Below are 20,087 nucleotides of genomic sequence, written 5' to 3' on the forward strand. Positions count from 1 at the left end.
TTTGACCAAGCTTGTTAAGAATAGCCATTACAAACACGATGTGTTTAGAATACTGAAAATTGATCCTTTGTCCGAAATGGTGAATGTTGAGGATGATCACCCTGAACTTATTTTTGGTCTAGCTATAGAAGGTCAGCTAGAAGATAGCGAAGTCCCGCCATTTTATTTGAGTCTTAGACTACATGAGTATATTCTTCATAATGCTATGCTTGATTTCGAAGCTTCCCACAAATTTATGCCCAAGGTTATCATGGAAAAGCTGGGCCTGGATATCACCCGAAAATATCATGATTTGTATTCATTTAATTCTGGTAGAGTTTGCTGCATTGGTCTTATCAAAGATCTAGTGGTTTCCTTAGATCAAATCCCAGCCAAGAATGTTTTGATGGACATGGTAGTAGCTGATATACCACCTCGATTTGGTATGTTGTTGTCTAGATCGTGGGGAGCCAAACTCAAAGGCACTTTACAACTTGACTTCTCTTATGCTACAATCCTTGTTTTTGGTCAACTGAAGAAGTTGTACCAAGAAAAGAAGATGAAATATATGATCACTAGTAAAGAGAAGCCCATAAATCATCCAATAAATGTTGTACATACAGATTTAGAGTCTTTTGTTTTGTACACTGATAGTGGATTGAATGATGTAGATATTCAGCTTGTAGAAGTAGATGATGTACTAGAAATTTCTGAGGGTTTTAGAGCAGTTCTTAATCAAGAAAAGAAAAAAGTGGAAATTCCTTCTAAGAAGCCTCCATAGGAGAAGAAAGTTAGTGAAGAATAGAAAAATGAAGCAACCAGCAAAGGTAATATTGGAACAAAAGAAGAATTCCAACATCTGGAAGATGAAGACAACCTTTGGAGCATGGACTTCAATGGTGCTTTGGGTAAAGATGGTGCGAGTATTGGAATTTGGATTCGAAGTCCTATTTCTCAGACAGAAAATGTCCCAAGTAATGTTAGAGTGTGTTCCTATAAATTAGTTTTCGATTGCTCTAATAATGAAGTGGAGTATGAGGCATTGATTATAGGTCTAAAGATTTTTAAGAAGCTGGGTGTGAAAAAGATTTCCATTTATGGTGATTCAGAGCTAGTGATTAAACAAGTCAAAGGAGAATATCAAATGAAACATCCGCGGATGAGAGCTTATAGGAATGTAGTCCTAGATATCTTGAAACTGTTTCCAGAATACACTTTAACAATGGTGCCGAGAAGTCAAAACATCATTGCTGATTCACTTGCTATAGCAACGAGTAATTTGAAAATTTCAATGAATTCTAGCAACAATTTGAAATTAATGTCAAACATAGGCCCATTGTTCTTGATAATTTTAGATATTGGAAAGTTTTCTGAGATCACAATGAAATTATTCCATTTTACAGAATGAAGGGAAGTTTAAGAATTCTTTCATTGATGATTATTTTGATTCTGATGAACAAGAAATTGAGATAAATTATATGGATGTTTTACAACTAAAGGATAATGTCATTCCTAGAGGTCTTATACCTTTAGAGGATTTGTTTGATCAAGATGATGTGGTGAGAAAACCAACCTTGGTTCCTACTGACAAAGGAGTTGAAGATGTAAACATTTGAACAATGGACTAGCCCAAGCTTGTTAAGCTATCAAAAACATTATCTCCCGAATCAAAAGCTAAGTATGTTAAGTTTCTTTCTAAATTTTCTGATGTTTTTGCATGGGATTACTCAGTTTTGAAAATGTGTGACAAGAACATCATTCAGAATACCATTCATATCAAGCTGGATCAAAAACCCTTTAGACAAATGTTGAGGAGGATCAACCCAAAGCTACTGCCAATATCTATCGAGAAAGAGGTAAATAGATTGTTTAAAGCTGGTATCATTATTCCAATTAGATTCTCTGATTGGGTTTTGAATTTGGTTCCAGTATGAAAAAAAGACATGAGAGATAAGGTTGGGTATTGATTTCCAGAACCTAAATAAAGTATCCCTGAAAGATAATTATCCTCTTCCTAAGATGGACCATATTCAGCAAAGAGTAGTTGGAGCATCACGAATGTCACTAATAGATGGCTACTCAGGTTACAATCAGATTTTGGTGCACGAAAAAGACCAAGACAAAAAGGCCTTCACAACACCATGGGGTACTTTTCAGTATTCCAAGATGCCATTTGGACTGAAGAATGTCGGGGCCACTTTTCAGCGGGCTATGGATATAGTTTTCGCTAACGAGAAGGATGTTTTCTTAGTGATTTACTTAGATGATTTGATAGTATTTTGTGGTTCTAATGATGAGCATTTACACCACCTAAGGATTTTTTTTTAGAAATGTATGGAATTCGGGATTTCTTTAAATCAAAAGAAGAGTCTTTTTGCCATGGAGGAAGGTAAACTCCTCGGTCATATAATTTCCAAAGATGGTATTCGCATTAATCCTTCTAGGGTGGAGGAAATTCAGCAAATAGACTTTCCACGCAACAAAAAGGAGGTCCAAACCTTCAATGGCAAGATGAAAATCTTACACAGATTTATACCAAATTTGGTTAAGCATTTGCATGAGTTAACTAATATGTTGAAGAAGGACAACACTATGAAATGGACCAAAGATGCCATGAAATCTTTCAACTTGGTAAAGCTTTCTTTGACCACAACCCCTATTTTGATCAGTCCCGATTATACTCATGACTTTATTATATTTTCATTTGCATCTAAGCACACTTTGGCTATGGTGTTGATGCAAAAGAAATATTAGGTGGAGCAACCCATTGCATTTTTTAGTCGAACTATTAGAGATGCTACTCTACACTAAAACATCATTGAGAAACAAGCTTTGGCTCTTATAAAGGCATTGAAGGATTTTCGAGTGTACATTCTGCATTCACATACCATAGCATATGTTCCCAACGTGGATGTCAAAGATGTCCTCATGCAAACTGATTCGGAAGGAAGAAGAGGTAAGTGGATAGCAGCAATGTTAGAGTATGATCTTGAGATTAATCCCATGAAACTGATCAAAGGTCAAGGCTTGGAAAAACTAATGGCTGAGTCGAATCTTCATGCTTTGTATATAAATATTATTGTAGAAATGTGTAGAAATTTTGAATAATATAACACTTATTCACAGAGATTATCCTGATTATACACTATTTGTGGAATGCATGCATAATACATAACCTCCTCTACTATTGATCATCAATTTGCGGAATTAAAAACAATCGCATGTGCACATTGAAACATCAATCACACATATCAACACAGTATGTAATGGGGAAAGCATACAGCTGAAAACCCCCAACTATTTATATATTATAATGATAGATAACATGTAACAATACATAGTACAATACTCCTCACAAGTACTCAGTACTATCTCCACCTGCTACACACAAACTAGCTCAGATTTGAACAAGTCACAGGTTCAAATCTCCTCCATTGTTTGCCTGCCTCTACTGCACAATCCAAGTTGAGAATAGATCAGATCCAAGTTCGAATTCCCTTGGATTTTACTACGTAATCCTCATTGGCAATCTCAATCAATTATTGTGCAAATCTCATGCACAACTATAGTCACAACTGATAGTAGTCTCACCTTTTCACCCACCTCTAACACTTGTCTCCACTGAACTGTCCATGCACTGAGTTAACTGATGTATTCTTTAGTTGATTTATGAGTTAATAATTAGTGAATTAATTAATAATTAATTCACATCACTCATCACTAGTGTATTTGGTAGTTAGACTAAGTACAACTAGTTCAACTAAGTCAAATTGAACACAACTTCATCAACTCCTCAATCAACTCCACCAAACTCAATCACTTGAGTTCTAATTGAAGTCCACCATGCAATATCTCAACTAACCCATAGGAAAAGCGTATTTCCTTCTGGCAGTTGCATGTGCCACATCCATAGCTCGAACTCAAGTGCTGCAAAAGGATAAGATCATGTTTATAGTCCAAATATTATTAAGAGCTAATAATATTCGACTGTTCTATTTTTAGACTGGCAGTCTAAAAATAGACTCTGCCCATATGTCTAAAAATAGAGGTCCATCTATTTTTACCAACATGACCAATCAACCATAAATAGCATCCTGCAACTCATAGACCATGATCCATATGTCTAAAAATAGACATAGTCTAAAAATAGACTTTGCGCAAAAAATAGCCTACGGGCCCACTTAGTGAAGGCGACTTCTTTTCACTAAGCTCCATCATCCTTTTGCATTTTCAACACTCCCTCTCAAAAAGATATGGATTATCTGCAACCCCTATCCTGCCTCTGTGGTATTCGAATTTTCTCCTTGTGAGTGCATTCATCAAGATATCAGCATCCAGATCCTCCGTGGGAATGTATGAAAGTAACATGATTCTCTGCTGCACACAATCTCTGATATGATGGTACCTGATGTCAATGTGCTTGGATCTATCATGAAATACTGGATTAGCCGAGAGTTTAATGCAACTCTGGTTATCACAATAAATCATAGTAGGCTCCAAGTGTGACCCGAACAACCCAACCAGGATCTTCCTCATCCATATAGCCTCGCATGCAACCAAACTTGCTGCCATATACTCAGCCTCTGTTGAACTGAGTGCCACAGATCTCTGCTTCCTGCTATACCAAAAAACTAGTGTCGACCCGATACTGAAGATCCCTCCAGATGTGATCTTTCTGTCCGTTGGGCTCCCTGTCCAATCTGCATCTGTGAAGCCACATAGCTTCACCTCATCCTCTTGTCTGTACCAAAATCCATATCCCGATGTGCCTCTGAGATAACGCAATGCATGCTTGCCTGCCTTCCAAAAGAGCTTGGTTGGCTTAACCATAGCTTGTGAAGGCTGGTTAACAGCATAGCATATATCGAGTCGTGTATTGACCAGATACATAAGCGACCCCACCAACTGTCAATAAACAGTGGCATCCACTACCTCCGCTAAAGTAGCATCCTCCTTCCTCCAACCTCCAGGAAGAGGAGTATCAACAGGCTTGTAGCCATGCATGTTGAACTTCTGCAGTATCTCCCGAGCATACTTACCCTGAGAAACAAATAGTCCATCATTGCGCTGCCAAATTTCCAATCCCAGGAAATAATGAAGGAGGCCCAAGTCCTTCATCTCAAACTCTCTAGCAAGATCCTCCTTGCATGAAAGTATCAACAGCTCATCTCCCGTCAAAATCAAATCATCTACATAAAGTACAATGATCAACAACTTATGCTCCACCACAATCTAGTATAGGTTAGGATCCGCCTCACTCTTGGAGAATCCAAGTCCGATGAAATAACTATCTATCCTTGTGTACCAAGCACAAGGTGCTTGTTTCAACCCATACAGTGCCCTCTTGAGCCTGCACACATGCGACTCACTGCTGAAAATCTCAAAACCTTTGGGCTGCTCTATGTACACCTCCTCCTCAATGACTCCATTGAGGAACGCAGTCTTCATGTCCATCTGATGGATGTGCCACCCCATCTGCGCTGAGAGAGAAAGAATCATCCATATGGAAGAATACCTTACGACAGGTGAAAAGGTCTCCTCATAATCGATCCCCTCTATCTGTGAGAAGCCTCGGGCAACAAATCCTGCCTTGTACTTCTCCACACTCCCATCAGCTGCCTACTTCACTTTGTAGATCCATCTCGAACCCACCACTGATTTCCCTTCCGGTCTTGGGACAATCTCCCATCCACTGTTTCTGACAATCGAATCATACTCTTCCACCATGGCATCTACCCATGCAAGATCCTCCATAGATTCCTTGAAAGAGGATGGCTCAGTCACGACACATTTTCTTACAAGAGCCATGTATCCAGTGTACCGATCAGGTGACTGTCTCTATATGCGTTGTGTTGTAGGTGGTCCTACAACCTTCTCTGCATCTTAATCCAGTTGCTCAGCTTCTGTAGTGCACTTTCGCCCTCTGATGGTTGGCGCTGCATGAGTGGTCTCTTCCACTCCATGAACTTCATCTTGTGGTTGATCCACATCTGGAATCTCGTCCTTAGGAACTAATAGCTCCTCATCTGCATGCAAGTGTGGTTCCCTTTCAAGTGAACACTTCATGGATTTATCCTCCTGAAATTTGATATTCCGTCACACAACAGTCTTATGATTGTTTGGAAAATACACACGATAGTTGTGGGGCATATCAGTGTACCCCACAAATATCCCAACCTCTGTGGTCGGCTCCACCTTCTTCCCGGCATCCTTTGTCACATGCATGTAAACAGGAGAACCAAAAATCCTCAAATGGAAAATATCAGGCCTCTTACCAGTATAAGCCTCGGGTTTACTCATGCCAAGTATCTTGTGAGGACAACAGTGCTGAAAATACACTGCAATATTGCATGCCTCCGCCCACAAGTGAAGGGGTAGGCCCTGATCATGCAACATTGACTGTGTATCACCCACGATCATTCTGTTCTTCCGCTCAGCAACCTCGTTCTACTATGGGTTATGAGGAGCTATGAGCTCTCTTCGAATCCCTTCTGCACTGCAAAAGTCCTTGAACTCGCCAGAGATGAATTCACCACCATTGTCATTCCTAAGAGCCTTCACCTTCATCCCTGATTCCTTGTCGACTAGTGCTTTGAACTCACAGAACTTTGAGTATGTCTCACTCTTCTTCTGCATGAAGAAGATCCAACACTTTCGAGAGAAATCATCAACAAAGATCACATAGTACTTGTGATTTGCTTTCGAAGCTACTGAGAAAGGTCCACACACGTCTGTGTGAATTCTCTCAAGGATCGTCATGGTGTGACTATCCTTCTCATGAAAGGTGGCTTTCACAAATTTTCCCAAAGTACACCCCTTGCACTGATATGACTGTGCAAAAGTTCCTTTAGGAAGCCCAGCAGAAATTTGCTGCAATATCTTCAAGGCTCCATGGTGAAGGTGGCCCAATCTCTGGTGCCATAGCTCGCCATCATCCCGGCTCACCAATCCTTCTACCTTGCATGCCATTGTTGCACAGCCATCTACATGCAATTGATAAAGTTTCTTGACTCGAACCCCTATCTTCCAAGTTTCTCCAGTTGTCTTACTGCGCAGGAAAGACTTTCCCTCATTGAAGACAAAATCATATCCCTTGTCTTCTAACATCGCCACAGAGATAAGATTCTTCTTCAATCCTAGAAAATGCATCACTTCCTTCAATACGAAGGGTTTACCAGACTCCCTCTAAAAGGAAATGGTACCGATATCGGTCGCACTGTATCTACCATCATCGCCCATCTCGGTGTTCACCCCAAGATCTTTCTCATCCAGATCAGAAAACAAATCTCGATCTCCTATCATGTGAAAAGATGCACCACTATCCAAGAACCATACCGATCCCATCACACTTGATACCAAGCATGCGATCAGTGAAAAATCCAGCTCAAACTGCAAGGCTAAGGCCTCTCCCACTTCAAATCTAGCAGCTTTCTTATTTTTCTTCTTCTGCGGACAATTTGTGGCATAATGTCCGTGCTGGTGACAGTGAAAGCACTTCACCTTGGACATTTCCTGCTTCTTGCCTTTCACACCGGAATGAGAAGCTTTCTTGTTCTTCCACTTCTTTGCTTTGGTAGCCAAAGCACAATTTTCTTCATCAGATGCCTTTGATGAAGATCCGTCCCTGGTATTCTGCCTAATCTCCTCTTACACAAGATCGGACGAAAGTCTCTCCCATCCGGGCAATTTCTCCTAACCATTGACAGAGTCTAGATAGGAATTCCAACTCTTCACAAGACCAAGGGGAGCTAAGCTCACCAAGTCCTCATCATCGACGGTCACCCCCACACTTCCCAGCTCATCTCAGCATTGGGTGAACTTCGTGAGATACTTGGGCATACTGTCTCCTTTCTCACACTTAATGTTTCTGAGTTTATCCTTGAGCGCCAACTTCCTCCAGTTGCTCTTGCTTTGGAATAAATATGTCAACGCTTTCCACATCAAGTATGGAGAAGCCTTTCCATGCAGGTTGGATACAATGCGATCATTCACGCCCTCCAACAGAATCCTTCGACACTTTGTTGTCTTCTTTTGCCAAGCCTCAACTTGAGCAGCATCAAGCGGTGTATCCCTGGAGGCTAAGGGCTTGGCCCTAGTGGAACACTTTCTCCTGTACCATTACCTTTAGTTCGTGTGTGGATTTCATTATCATCTTTGATCGGTAATCTGGTGTGTTTTGTTATTTTATATCACAGCTCTGTTATATTTCCAATATCGTCTCTGTAACAGGAAAGTCGTATTGTTCATTCTAACCTGATAACTTATTGTTGTTCCTTTAAGTCATGAATGTAACATTACTATTCTTTACAGAATGCTATTGTTGTTCAATTGCAGAGTAACCGAGCTGTAATATTCTTAAGTTGGTATTACTGTATTCGTCTATGGTTTATACTTCATACGATTTCTGTTCAATTGACATTGTTGTTCCATTATGAATTGCGATCGTTATCCTTTCTAACTAAGATCAATATTTGTGGTATCAGACTCAGATTACTGTTTCTCTTAATATCTCTGTGTGTTGTGTGTGTTATTTATTTTGGTATTGTATATTCACAATTGGCTCTAAGAGTTGTTCTATATTTCACTGGTAATTGGTTGTTGTTCCATTTCTATTTTTTGTCTGATTCATCCTTTAAGTAAAGATTTCCATCTAACTTCTGTAGAATAAGCTTGTTGCACTTGTTCCTGTAGATTAAGGTGTTGTTGTTCATCAGACTTAGTTGCTATTAAATTTTCTAGATGTTGTTCCATTTCTTAATTACTGTTCCATCTCTTGTTATTTGAGTTATTGTTGCTTTGGCGTGCAGAACGATCTGAAACTGTAGTGGGCATTGGCATTTGTTGTCTAGTCCCCAAATTGATGATTTGTTCCTTGATTACCTTTAGTTACATCAGTTTCCAAAGAGATGAGTTATTGTTACTAGACCCTTGATTGATAAATTGCTTAGTTTTCTGAGTGCATGATTTAGGCTTTAAAGTATTTTGCTGTAAGTAGATTTTCTTTCAAGCATCCGTTTACTCTTGTATTTCCTTGAGCACTATACTACTAGCATTACTCTGACAAATGAAAACCTCAAACTGAGTACACTCTTTGAGATAACAAATTGTTCTTGGATTGACAAGTTAATGTGAGGTAATTAGAGGTGAAAAAGACCCTTTTTATGGCTCGACAATATGTAGGCAACCAAGCAAGTTCATCAATAAGTGCATCAGGAATAAAAGCATTGCCTACAGGTAGAGTTCTCTATGACAGCCCAGAGAACTTATTCTATGTCGAGCATGAACTGAAGCATTTGTTCCCAATTCAGCCTACATTTTTTAGGTATACAGAAACAAATGAAACCCTTAGAAATCTTCAGAAAACCAAAATACCACAGCCAAAATGGTGGGAAGAAATGCTTGAAATTTTGTAATTTATTCTAGGTAAAAGGTAAGTTTTGATTTTTACTATAGTCAATGAAGGTAAAGAGGATGAAAAGAGATCAATAGGTAATGAGTATCAGATGTAGGTAAAGTGTATCAGTAGGAAGATCAAAACAGAGCAGCCAGCACATAATTACACCAAGGACAGCAAGAGGCCAAATCATAGGGCCTAGCTCCAGCACATTCTCAAGAATAGGGACAACAAACCATTTGGTTGCCTTATCTTTCATCTACGAGGGCTTTTGGCCCTATTTTCTTGAAAGATATGATTAGTCATCCCAGTTTATATCTCACTTTGTTATGAGATATTTCATTGTAAATTTTTTTGTATAAATACTCCCTCAATTGGAGTATTGAGGGTGGATTCTTAGACATTGCTATAATATTGATTATTTTGGAATAAAGTGTTGTTGGACCAACTTTTGTATAGCTTGCTAGATAAAGAATTGAAGCAAAGGACTTTCCACAGATTTCTTGAATCAAACACTGGATCAATAAGTCCTCTATACCTTATGTTTTAAAGTTTTCCTTGTTTATTATATCATCTATGTTTCATATCTAAATGATAAATGAAAAAGTGTAATTCGGAATATGCTTGATTGCACTCTGTTTTCAATCGTTATTATTCTTTATGTTTTCTTCTAAATTAGGATAAACAGTGAAATCTTAATTGCTCCTATTTTCTATTTCATCCATTTTGATTATTTACTAAAGAATACTTAACTGCTCTTTATTAGTAATCATTTGAGTTCTCTCTTTTCAGATAGGTTGAAGAATTCTTAACTACTTTTCATCCAATTTGAGCTCATTCCATCTATCCCAAGTCTTTATTTGTTTCCCTGTTTGACCATATTGCCCTGTGAAACCATCTTTTGTTAAGAAACCAAGTCCAGTTAAGCCATCTTCTTTGACTCCATTAGCCCAATGGCCTAAGATACTTAGTTTTACCCCTCTGCTATTGAACCTCACCACCCAAACTCAAACAAAACCCATAAACTTCATAACTAGCCTAATATCTTTCAAAACCAAGTTAAATCGTAAAGAGAGAGCCCTCTCTGGGTACAAATTGGCTAAATTTTGTACCTAAAAGTTGGTTTGTGGTTACCTCGGACCCCTTTCCTCTTCCCAACAACTTCAAGGAAAATCTGATCAATAACAGGACCAAATATCCCTTGTGCAATTTGAAGAGCAGGTGATCGTGACTAATGTGCATAAACATCTAGCTTCTTTGGCCGATGCAATTAGAGTGTATTCCGAAGCCACTAGCTCAAGTGTTCATTTTCTCATAGCTAAGAATGAATGAATGACGAAGGAATTACAGGTGGCCAAGCAGGGAGGAGACTTAGTGGCAGTGTCTACCCGTGCTGAACTGAAGAAGGCAATACTAGATGAAGTATTGTCCTTGGACACAGTTATGTGAGCATTGTACTCCAAGTTTGGTACCGTGCATCAAGCAATTTTTCATCTCCACAGATGGTAGCAACGATGTGCGAGAAGAGCATGCATCCTGAAGAACATACATACTGCTATTGATAACATGCAATCATGGACAATGAAGTACACAGGAGCCCCCCTTCAGTTGCCAAAGATGATGAAGGCCAATGCGGTCGAGCTACAAGCACATATCCAGAGTCAAATTTGGAACCATGTAGACCTATCGCAACACATCACTAGCATATAGGCTTCCCATGCATGAGTATTCAAAAGCATTGATGTTATAGTGCACACTCATGCGATCCCATTACTTGGGACTCGCACCCAGGTAAAGAAAAAGGAGGTTCAACAGGATATTGACTCGTACTTCAACGAGTTGATGTGCACTGCCACCAGCCCAGACTTAACTATCAATGTAAACATCATGCACAAGTACGTTGCTGGTCCAGCCACACTGAAGACAATGATGTGCATGCTCATAGATGAGTTGGACAGGGGAGCTCGAGTAGTGTACCCAAATGCTATTAAGGCAAGGTTAAGGTTTCATACAGATGTCACAAGAGAACACACGGATACTATCAAGGACTATCAATCTTGGCATCAATATGTCACTGTTGATCAACATGAGGATGTCGAGCAGTTGGACTTCTATGGTTGTCTAAGTCTGAACGATGTCTAGTTTGGCTTGTCCAAGCCACTTTTCACATGGGTACATGTGCATTGTAATGTTGAGTCATGTCAAGTGTAATTCAAGTTTCAAGAGTGGATGTAACAGTCATAGAGTAGGTGAAGAGTCACGAGGGTAGTTGAATGGTCATAAAGGGGAATGTCAAGGGTCACCCCATCCTTTGCTATAAATAGCTCCTCATAACTCATTGTAAGGACTTTTGATCAGCCAAGCTTCTACTAAGACTATCTTGAAGAAGGCTTGGAAAATATTGTAACGCGCCTTAGCTTCTCCACTACATGGAGCTAATACATCTCTTTAGAGGAATAGGTGGATGTGGCTGTAACATTCCACTGTTGGGGCTAGCAGGTTTACATGGATGCGTTGTATGATTATGATTTACACTTATTTATATAATAAGAGCCAACACATTTTTATGCATATGTTGTTATTGTAGTTGGACTGCTCCGGTTGCCCTAATGATATATGTTGTTTAACTTACGTACTTGTGTATGAACTAATTCACATGCAATTAGATGAATCTTCTTGTTAATGTGTTGATATGTTGTTAATGCTGTCACCGTCTGTGTCGACTACTTTATCGGACATTAGACAGGCCTTTCACTTGAATCTTTCTATAACAATTGCCACACTCGTCTTAGACTGATCTATGAGTTTTGTACATGTTATCTTACCTTGTATGATGTGACTTCCACATCTAAGTGGATTGCTCCGCCGGAAGCTGTGCATGTCCTTTGTGTTGTGTGTCCCTAGTTGAGTTGGGACTGATCCCTTCCAACCTAGAACTCACCTTCACCTCCTTCCCCCTTCGAAGTGTTGGAATCTCTCACACACCTTCCTTGACTCATTGCATCAATCACACCCTTGCTGCTGACAGAGTTATCCTAATTGCTTCTATGTGACATCACAGTCAAGGAATTACCTTACGACCCACTGCTGGAACTCCTACACCAAATGGTTTGAGGTCTAATTGGGAATTATTACCAGGGATATCCCCTTGACATGTTGGCGGGTCCAACACTGTCAACATTTCTAGCACTAGAGAGAGGGCCTGATGACAAGCAGAGTCCTCTCATCTAGTTTTAAACCTTTGCATATATTTCATGGAGCTTCCCTTGAGCTGTTTTTCGAATCGTGAAGATGTCTCCATCTCAGGGAAGTTGTTCAATCTCTTCTCCACTCACACATATGATGGTGAAGGCGAAGTGGCCTAGGATGAGCACTTACGTAACTTTCTTTCCATGATTCATGAGGAAGATGAGTTTTCTGATGAACAAGCCGATTTGATGCTTGCATACACACTTCGTGAATCTTCATTTTTTGGGTGCTCAGCCTACCGGCTGGCACTGTGCACTCACTTGAGCACTTTTGTAATCTTATTGAAGACATGTTCTATCATTTTGATCTAGACCATCTTGACCAGAAACTTTTATGGCAACAACGAGCTCCACATGAATCCGTTATTGATTTTTGGCAGTGCTTCCATGACTTGCAGTTTCAAGCTCCGAGGAGCCAAATGAAGTTTGCTTATCTTTGGGACCGGTTCGAGTATTGCCTTAAGAAATCTGCCATCCCAAGAGGAAGCTTGGTATCAAGCCTCGCTCAACATTCTTCATTTATGGAACTACGGAATCTCATGTGGGAGTGAGGACTGTCTCAACTGACTATTCGCCTCCCTCTCATTCAGCAGCTCCACCACTGCCCAGTGATGTTGAGGATCATGCTCACACACCTGTTCATCCTTCAAACTCCCCCAACATCACTCCACTCAATTTTCATGTAGATTTGCTTATGAGTCCTTCGAGTTCTCAAATGCATTCTTTTCTTCAACCTCCGTCTTCACACTCAGGTGTTCCTCCGAACGATGTTGTCTTGTGTTCATCCATTCTGGACTCTTCACTTATTGTGAACAGGGAACAACCCACTAACTGAGTTGGTGTTGCACAACCAACATGCATTGTCATTCATGAAGAGTATGAGTGGGAGCTTGAACATCAACACACGGTGAAGTATGACTCCCTTCCATCTGAGCCCCCTTCGTTTTTTCCTAACCTCTTTGGTGAACCTACCATCCATGATTTTGCATGTGTATCTTCATCCATGGATGAACCCATTGTTGATCACCCGCAGGACTCACTGGATGTTAGTCCATCATTTGACAACAGAGAGGATAAGTTACACATTGAAAATCCACTTTATCCTTTATCTATCTTTTCTGAAAACACGGAGGATGAGTTTGTTCACTTTTCATCTACCCCTCTATTCGATTCATCTAATCATGAGGATGCTGAAGAGTTCATTGATTTTTCTAATCGTGGTAGTCATGATCCATTTGCTTCCAATTTTTATCACGATCATGAATCTATCGCAGTTGATCTTTCAAAGCCACGGTGTATGATGATCTACCTAATGATGAAGTTGAGACACCCAAGATTGTCGAGGCACTTCAGCCCAAGCTGATGGTTATGTCAGGTTCTCACTCTCTTGGGGTTAGTCTCACTTTCGATCATGAAACTGTTCAATCACCCAAGGCTCCTCATCACTAATTTGTATGCATTAAAGATCCATCTCACTCATGGATCACACTTCCTGCACTCGAACTACATGATCCCATTGCTCATGCACTGGAGGAGTCTTACATTGCAAACTCTTGTTCATGACGCAAGTTATATTTGTTTCTTTTGTTTGCTTGCATGTCATAGTCAAGTGTGTGCTTATGCTTCAAAGTTGCACATAGTGTCACACATCACCACGATAAGTCCATGGACTGCCCATCATGCACGTGCACTGACTCATGTCTCGTAGGAATTTTGAAACACAAAGTGTGGTTGACTTCATTTTTATATCTTTCTTGCTTGTTGGCTCACACCACTAGGTTTCTCTCTGCACTTTGCTGTCTTTCTAGCTCCTGCCTCTGAGAGCTAGTGGATGTTCCTCCTGTTGGAAAAGTTTGCTGGCTTTCCACTCTTTCTTCCCTCTGACTATCTGTAATTTCTTCTGCAAATTCCTCCTCTGAAAGGGGATTCAATCTTTGTCTCTTTCTTCCAGGCTATCCTGATGGTTCACTGGTAGGGGTAGTTGTTTCCTTGTCTCTCTTTTTGTTTCTTTCCTCATTTAGAGGAGTTTGCAGAACTGGAGGTTCTCGCATATTGATCTGAGTGGGAGAAGTATGTGTTTGAGCCTGTTCTCTGGAAGTTTTAGGCTACTTGGACATTGTAGGCTATTCAATGTGTTGAAAGTTGGTCTCTAATTCCTTGCCCTTTAATGTTCATGTGACTGGTGTACTTGTTTCTTGTGAAGGTTGTTGAGAGGTTCTAGCAGTAGATGCACCAACTCCTCATATTTGAGATAATTTAAATGGTACCTGTCCAAAAGAATCTAGGTCAAGTGTTTTCTCAAGATTTCTCACAACTTTCTCAAAATTGACCTGTTCACTATCATGCTCTACTAGGGTTCCTTCCATCCATTCATCCATATTTGCATATTTTTCAATTTTTGGAATCCTATGGTGAATATATGGGGACAACCTGTTCTTCATTCTTCTATCACACATAAAGCTATTAGGGTCATATGGTTTCCACCCAAAACTCTTTTGTAACTTAAGATGCTCTTCTAAATTTTTTTTTGCTTCTTTCCATGCTTCCCTAGTGTTGTAGACAAAAGGGCCTAGCTAGTTCTTGATTCTAAGCTTAGCTTTATTCTTGGAATTACAAAAATGGACTAGGTTTGCATTTATCATTTGCCTGAAATATTCCAATGCAAAGAGTCTCATTGGAACATACTTTGGTATCTTAAAAGGGTAGAGTTCACACCCATAAATCCTGATTTCTGTATGATTCTTATATAGGTACCAGTCACCTATCCTGCACTGCTTGGAGAGCTGGAGGATTTTCTTCATATCATCATTGATCCTAGGAGGGGAAACTCTTGTCAATAAAGTGGTTTCTGGATGGAAAAATAGGTCAATGAACTCATTGTAGTTGTAGGGGGTCTCAATGGAATTATGGAAGATGGGACTCCAAAAGATGATCGACTTTGGATTGCCTCTGTTGTCAAGTTCCTTGACATAGAAAGGGAAGTTGTCTGACTGATAATACAACATAAGGTGATAGATGAAAGTGGTGTATTTGAAGACTCCTTCATTGTCGAGTCTTAGGAATTGGTCATGAATTTTGTTGGCAATATAGGAGGCATAATCATATTTAACAGTAGGGGGTTGTCCAGGAGTAAAAATCGACAACAACACTAATATTACATCATCAACATACTCTCCGGAGTTGAATCCCATGATTGAGGCTATCATATCAACAATAAGTTTTCTTGTATCTGTAAAGAAAACCTACAGATAAGGAGGTGGGCCTTTAGGCTGATGTTTAGGGTCCATGAACATCTGACAGATGCAAGTCAGTTCTGATTGAGTCAATTGGGAAGATTTCTCAAGTAAGCATGCCATAGAAATGGGAATGAGAGCTTGACTAGAGTGGAATTATAGCATTTCATTGATGGACTGAGCAGTTATGGGAAAAAGGACTATTTGATTTGGGGACATGATTGCTATTTGTTTAGGGTCATAATTGGCACAATAGTGATGAATGATATCTAGGAAAACATGGAATGAAGGGAGGAAGTACATGGGAAGGTTGGATTCCCACAACCCTAAGATGTCTGAGCCATTCAGATAACTATCTTTGGCCTGGCAAAAGATCTTAAGGTGGTTTTCATTACTGAATAAGTCTTTTATCTGAAAATATTTATCGGCTGGAGGCAGATAATCTAAACCTTTATGAGGATCATTCATGGGTGCGACATTCAAAGCTATAGGGGTTTCCATCTCTAGTTCTTGTGGATTCAGAAATGGAATGTGGGTTTTCTGTGAAAAATAGTCAAAACAGCAGGTTTGGGAACCTATATAGTGAAATAAAGAATGAATTTATAGTGAAATTGGTCTTTTTCTGTGGAATATTCAGTGTGAAACCAAAACTTGCAGAGTTTCGGTGGAAATGGGTAAATACCTGTATTGGGGAAGTGAACAGTGCAATGGCAGGATGGACAATAGGTTTCGGATGGCGTCGCTGCAAATTTTCTGACCAGGTGGCAGTTGAAAAGCTTCAATAGTTGACTTGGACGTTGCTTTTCATGGGAACATATTTTGTCGTATGAAACAATGAAAACGACATTTCGTCAGTTTTATTCACAAAATCAAGGTTAGCGGGGTTTATTTTTATTCGGGGGATGACATAAGCAAGACATAACACTTTGTCGTATGTGGAGGCCAGTAAGCGGTATGTAATCGCACTGCTTTTGGGTTAGGGTGGTATTCGGCCGGGAGCCAGCGATTCCACTGATTGCATGATGCTGGCGGGGGTACAGTGTGAAAACCACTTGGTGATCACACGTTAATGCACGGTCACCAATGGGGGCGCGATATTAATAATGACCGTTGGCTGATGGGGACGGGTTCGAACGATGGACATGAATCGAGGTACAACAGAACTTTAACTGTGGAGGGAGAGATTTAATTAACAAGTTAATTAATCATATCGGGGTGATTATGAATGGGCAGGGAGGTTCTTAATTAACCTTGGGGGTTAATTAATTCCTCGTTAATGCAGCAGGAGATCAGGGTTATTAACTAGTTACGGGTTAACTAGTTAATCCCAGTTTAAAACATACTTATGGTTATATTTAACCAATGGGGTGGGATATTAATATTTCTGGATTTATATATATTTTAGTAATACAGGAAAGGGTGAACTTTCATCGGGAGTTATATAATAATGTATTAGAAATTAATATGAAAAATGTAATAAATCCACCAAGTAAAACATTAGAGTGTATATTTAACTTAGGCTTAGGTGAAAAAGGGGGCTTTATGTGATATTGTGTATTTTTCCTAAGTAAAATAGAATTTTACTTAGGAAAAGACTTATGAAAGTGAATGAATGATGATTTTAAGTACTTTAGGCTTTTTTTAAATTATTGGGCCGAGGGTCTGGTCCCTCCAGAAGTTAGAGAAATGCTCTAAGCCCCTTTAATTTTCAAAGACCTTAGTACTTTGGGGGAATTAGTGAAATCTTTAGGGAAAAATGAGTAGGGGAGTTAATTATTTGACCTTGCCTTGCTTGAAATGCTTCCAGTGTAATGTCTACCTTGCACTTGTGATAAAAGTGAAAATTAGCACATTTAGAGATATTATCCATCACAAGTAATTCTGCAACATCATCTACCTACCCTACCTACTTTAGCCTGACATCTTTTTTTCTTTATTAGAGTGCACTTGGACTGGCAAACCCTTATCACACTTTTTCTTTTACATATAGATATCTATCTAAGTCTAGCCTTATTACATCCAATGGCTCAGATTAAACTATTGAGCTCCTTTTATTCACTCTACCTATCTACTTATCTGCCAAGATTAAACATTTTGGTCAGAATTTATTCTCTATCTATAAAACATAAAATTGAAAATATGAACTAGTCAAGTTTAAATTGTTTGACTGTTCACCAATTGTGGCATAAGTTACAAGTTGCACATAATTTGTTTACTACATAAGAGTAAAAAGTAGTGGCATTTAGAATTGCACACTTTCTTTTGGTGGGGTTCATTTTCTTTCACTTTTTTGACCATTTCATTCTTTTCACCCTTTGATTTTTTTTTTTTTAGGGTATACCATCTTTACATTTTTTAAATTTTTTGATTTTTTAACAATATGGAAAACCTTTGCAACAAGAAAAGGTATGGAAATATTCACAGCTCATCAAGTCAATCATGAAATATGACACCTATTGGTATAGGAGCATAACAGGTCCTCTAGAGTCGGTACTCTCTGGGACTGCACAACTTTGTGATGAGATTCATCAAAGGAGATTTTGTGCATCTTTGTTCTAGTTACCTACCAAGGATCTTAGTGCCTCCTTGGTTATTTGATACTTTCTCATCATCATAATGCAATGAAGTAGGTGATTTGACCTCTTTGTGATGAGGCATGAGGTCGGTATCCTGTTCCAACTCCTGCTGCTCCATGTCTACATCCAATTATTCAAGTGCCTCTTCTATCTCATGAGAAAATTCTTGCCCCTACAATAGTTCACCGCCCCCTGCTGAATCTGTTGTTGTTGCGCTTCTTTCTCCTGTTTGCACAACTCTTGTTCACTCCGAAATTTCTCCCTCAGCTCATGCAACTCCTTCTTTGCTTCTTCCATTCTCTTCTTATCACTCTGCCTTTGTGTGATTTTCTTGTCACATTGTTGCTTCTTCACCTGAATAGCCATAACTACTTGTTCTATAAGTGGATCTGCTCGAAACTTGCAGATTTGATTCTCCTCCATGTGGTCAACAATCTTCTTATTCCCTTTGTTGTGCACATGTATGCTTGGCTCTGCTGCCTCTACTAATATTGCTACTATTGGTGCTCTCTATGATGCTGCTTCATGCTAATTTGCTAACCATTCTACAACGAAGCCGATCTATTCATTGGGTCTGGGGGAATTGTAGCAGTACCTCCATGAGTCCTCCTCGGCCCAATGACATGGCCCATGGATCCAGTTGAACTGAAATCTCACATAGTGATCATTCACAATGCAATGTGGACCATACAGGTTGAAGCTTCAAAGTTTGAAAGGATACTTCCTCATCTACTTTGCTTCAACATCCACTTGATTGATACTCCGGATCTCATATAACCCAATCTGAAATAGAAGAGAGGGCCAAGGTGCCTTCTTCTTCCACTGCAGTCTACTTTTCAATCCTGCCGACATGTGGTACACTACTTCTTACATGACAAGCATGTCCAAGGTGAAATTTGGCAGAACATGTAGAGACTTCTCCGCACTAAACACTCGAATGAGCGTGTCGCACTGTGAGGCATACCAGTCTGCAATGGCTAGCAATGCCTTCATCGCTTCCTCTGACATGCAAGGTGGATCATGTTCAAATATCAACCTATACATTGGAGTGACAAAATGGTCATACAGCCGTATGATCAATCCTCTGAAGCTGCATTCGAACAACAGTTTGAAATATGTGTTCACAATGGTCTCCGTCAGTGACCATGCCCACTCCAAGCCCGGGAACTCATGTCGGGCACAGACTGCATCTAGAATGTAAGCGAACATATAAATTTCTGCATGCATATCATCAGGTGACTGTCGAGCCTTTAGGACTTATTCCTTCAACTGGTGAGCCAATATGCCAGACCAGTTGCATGGTCTTCCTTCTCTAGCTAGTTGGTCCAGTGCGATCACCCAACTCTAAGGGAAGGTCTCCGTGCTTGCTTGGTCACTGAGTTGGCATGCGCATATGACCAAGTATTGGTATTTCTTCCTCAATATCTTTGTCTTATAGATCTGGTTGGGTGTCATCCTAAAATGAGCTGGCTCCTGTACCCAATCATTCAGAATGTCTCTGGAGTGAGCTCTAGCATTGGGCAAGATGAATGGAGGAGTCATGACATTCATGGGCTCAGTCATCTGATACATCTCATCATAATCTTGTGCCCAGAAGGTTGCAAGTTTTGTCCAACTCACACTTCTCAAGGTCATCGTCTTGGGGTCAGTGTGAGAA

The sequence above is a fragment of the Pinus tabuliformis genome, chromosome Q (genome assembly GCF_031772625.1).
Source record: "Pinus tabuliformis cultivar Carrire ecotype Pingquan chromosome Q, CPIR1, whole genome shotgun sequence".
Lineage (NCBI taxonomy): Eukaryota > Viridiplantae > Streptophyta > Pinopsida > Pinales > Pinaceae > Pinus > Pinus tabuliformis.